Raw genomic sequence first — 4343 nt, forward strand, 5'->3', positions numbered from 1 at the left:
CTTTTCTTATCATATATGATTCTTCACCTTTAGTTCCACCCTGAAGCCCATATATCTAGCCAGCCACAATCATTGAATAAAATTTTTCAGTTCATCTAATTTTTTCTTGTTATCTTTGTACTTCGGGATTGTGTAGTAGAAATAGCATTGAAATAGGAAAAGAAAAAATATTAAAATCACAAGACCATCAGATGCTGTCTATAAACCCAGGGACAAATCATTTTAGCTTTCTTAATGACAAGTTCTTGTTATTCTCTGTCGTTACAGAACAAGTAGCCATGAGATGGTCGATTTGGAACTGTAAGGACTTTAGTGGTCTTTGACAGTCTAATTCTATTATTATAATGTTGGTGAAATTGAGATACAAAGAGGTTAAGTGTCTTTCTGAAGGTCACACAGATATATATCGAAGATAAGAGTCAGACTCAGATAGTTCAAGCCTACAAACATCTTGATGTCAAATTCATCTCAATCCTTCCCTTCCCCACCCAAGCCTCTACCTGCTGTTCAGTGAGAATATTTTTAAAATATAGTTTCCTGACCAATAACTTAAAGTAATCATGGAAATGAATGAATTATTAGTTTTTTCAACAAATACCTTTGTGGCATAGATTCAGAACTGAGCAAGGAGCCAGTGATTTTTAATTTTGTTGATTCTACTGAAGGTGGATGCAGATGGATCCCTGTGATTTTTTTCTGCTCAGTATACAAATTGAGTACTTGAGCAGGATTAAGAAAGTAAGGAAAACAAACAACCAAATTCAGAATTCATTCAAACATCCTTTTCAACCCTTTAAAATGCCAAACTACTAATTCAACACAATTCTTCCATTAGTCAATTGTGTTGTATTGTGTAATTACATAGGGTTGAATTAGCTAGGAACACTTTATCAGTCATTTTTCTATATCTTCATTTTTACTTGACTTCGGAACAAGTTGGAGATAGGAGTTGGTGGGCAACAACCCATAAGTAAAGCGTGTAGTTTCCTTTCAGGTCCTGTAACAAAGTGATTCAAAGTACCAAAGGCAAGATATCTTAAATTTATTTGGCAGTTATTTTACTATATGAATGTTTTCTGCTTTAAAAAATTGCTGAACAGATTCTTTATTTTGCATAATAAATATGATCAAGCAAACCTGGATATGCATTTTTTCATTTTCTAAAACCAATCTTACCTTAATCTTCAATTCCACTGAAAATTTGATATTATTTCCTTATGGAGGAAAATAATAGTAATAACTCCCATTTATATAATGCTGTATGGTTTGAAAAGAGTTATACATATATTATCTTATATTAGAAAAACCCTGTCAGGAAGTGGTTTTATTACTCTCTTCTTACACATGAGGTAAACGGAGATTAAATAACAAGACCAAGGATACACAGCTAGTAAGTCTCTTAAGCAAGATTTGAATTCAGATCTTCCTTGTAAAAGAAGGTAGGGGCACTTCTGAATATTGAACTATAACATTTTCATAAGAAATATAGAGACTTCCATGGCATTGTAAGTAAAAAATAATAATAGAAAGGTGACTTCTCCTTATTTAGTATATATGTATATATATATATATATATATATATATATATATATATATATATACATACATACATACACATACATATATGTATATATGGTATAATTTTGTGTGTAACTATTGGTATGTGCTTGGAGAATTATTGATGCCCATTGATGTGTGTGATTAATTATAAACAAACTATATGTCTTCTCAGTTATTTTACCGACCATTTTTTCCCCTGAAGTATTATTCTCACTTATGCTGGGTAGGTGATTCTTGGTTTTAAGCCTAGTTCGTTTGACTTCTGGAATATCATATCTATTCATTTTCATGATTTTCTTGCATTGCTCTCATTTCTCTTCCCAATTTTTCATCCACCTCTCTTACTTAATTTTCAACATCTTTTTTGAGCTTTTTCATGACCTGGGACCATTCCATATTTATTTTGGAGGTTTTGGATGCACAAGCTTTGACTTTTATGTCTTCCTCTGATGGAGAGAATACCTGTTAATGAAGAAAGCCGCCTTCTGTAGTCTTATTTTTCCCTTTTTTGGGCATTTTCCCAACAAGTTACTTGACTTTTGGGTCCTTTGTCAAGAGTAGGGTCTACTCTGGGGACGTGTAAGTTATCATTTCCTCCAAGGTGGCACAATCTAGGGAGAGGAGTTCACTCCTTGGCCTGCCTGGGAACTGAGATTCTCATCAGGTGCTCAACTCCCTCAGGGGCTGTAGGTGGAGGCAGGGCATCACTCAGGGATGACATTCAGATCAGCTTCTAAATTCCTCCAGGGGCTTTACACTGAGGCCCCAATAATGCCTGCTGTAGCCACTGCCACTTAAAACCCTCTCACCACTACCTGGGTCTGGGGATAGGGGAAGACCCTGCTCCCTTGTCACAGAGGTGAAAAAGTCCTCTCACTGACCTTTGAAGCTGCCTCTGGCGTTTGTGGCTTGGAGGCTCTGGGAATCTCAGCTTCTGATGCTGAGGATTCTGCCCCCAAGGCCTGGGGTCCTGCTCCTCCAGGCACCTCACGGCCAACTCGAGGCTGAGGTTCACTCCACTTCAAGTGCAACAGACCTTTCCTGTTGGCCTTCGACGTCATTGTAGACTGGAAATCTCTTCCATTCCCTCGTTCTTGGCTTCTGCTGCTCTAGAATTTGTTGGTAGTCATTTTTTACCGATATTTTATGGAGTGTGGGGGAAGAGCTAGAGTATGTGCCTCTTTCTATTCTGCCATCTTGGCTTAACTGCCAATGACCTACATTTTCAAAGGATTCTCACTTTTTTACTGAATTCAGAATCTTTTTGTGTATCAGATGGAAAATAGCAACAATGTTCCTGAATTCATTCTACTAGGTTTTATAAGGAGTCTTGACTTTCAGAATATCCTCTTTGTTTCATTTTTAATTACCTACGTTGTCACTGTGGTGGGTAATGTACTTATTGTGGTCGCTATCACTTCCAGCCAGACTCTGTGCTCCCCAATGTACATTTTCCTTGCTTTCTTGTCTTTGATAAATGCATGCTATTCAAAGTCAATTGTCCACAAAATGCTCACTGATTTTCTCTAAGAGGAAAATAATTCCTTCAATGGATGCATGATTTAGGTGTTTGTGGAATATTTCTTTGTTGCGTCTAATATGGTTCTCCTCATAGTAATGGCCTTTGACAGGTATGTGGCTATCTGCAAGCCCTTGCACTATACAGCAGTAATGAACCAGCACCTTTGCTGTCATCTGGTGGGTTTGGCTTGGACAGTGGGCTTCCTTCATTCATTGGGACATATTCTGCCTTCCCTTCTCTGGGCCCAATGTCACAGACCACTTTATGTGTGGCATTATTCCCTTGATCCTGCTTGCCTGCACAGACACTGTTTTCATTGGTCTACTAATTGCTGCTAATGGAGGATCAATTTCTATGATTAGTTTTATTGTTTTAATGACATCCTATGTTTTCTTACTGCATTCTCTGAAAAGATACAGCTCTGCAGGGAGGCACAAGGCCCTCTCCACTTGTATCTCCCACATAACTGTCATCTTATTATTCTTCATCTCTTGTATTTTCATAAATCTTTGACCTGTGACCACCTTCCCAGTGGATAAGGCTGTAACAATATTTTATACTCTCTTCACCCCCATGTTAAACCTCTTTGTCTACACTGTAAGGAATTCAGAGGTAAAAAACGCCATGAGGAAATTATGGAGTAGAAAAGTGTCTTCCATACATAAATGACCTCATATATAAATGATATTAATGTCCAAGGACTTGCAAGATTTATATAAACTCTTTAGTTAAATAACCACATAAAGAAAAAAAAATCTGAGGAATCCTTATCTTATGATAAGGTAGAGATGTAGATTCTTCTTTCTTCTAAATACCCAACCTTGCTATCCATTCATCATTTAGTTCCCATTGTGAACTCAAATATTCGTTTCCTAGTAAATGGGTAAAATAAAATGAAAGAGAGTGTGATGCATATTGAAATATTCCAAATCCCTTGCACAATAGTTCATGAATATATAAAGGTGCCCAAATTGTCGCCTTTAATTTCCTCTTTTTAATGAACAACAAAGAAACAAACAAAAATATATTATGGCAAATAATTGATGATAATTGTTTGGGTAATTTTTATTTTTTGGTTAAGTACTAGAGATTGTGGCAATGTCTTTGCCTCAGAAATTTAATGTGTATGACTACAAAATGAGGTGATGTTTCTAGTAAATGCTTCTTAGAAACATCATATGTAAACATTTTCAAAGATGTCAAATACGGTCGAACATATGACTTTTTTTGAAAAAGACAAAAATCATTTGAGTACAATTTT

General features: G+C 36.2%; 1 pseudogene; it reads left to right on the plus strand.

The window, feature by feature from the left end:
- Window positions 1-2835: 2835 nt before the first annotated feature.
- Window positions 2836-3751, plus strand: LOC140516527 (olfactory receptor 4C13-like; annotated as a pseudogene).
- The last annotated feature ends 592 nt before the right edge of the window (window positions 3752-4343 follow it).

The sequence above is a fragment of the Notamacropus eugenii genome, chromosome Y, assembly GCF_028372415.1.
Source record: "Notamacropus eugenii isolate mMacEug1 chromosome Y, mMacEug1.pri_v2, whole genome shotgun sequence".
NCBI classification, from domain to species: domain Eukaryota; kingdom Metazoa; phylum Chordata; class Mammalia; order Diprotodontia; family Macropodidae; genus Notamacropus; species Notamacropus eugenii.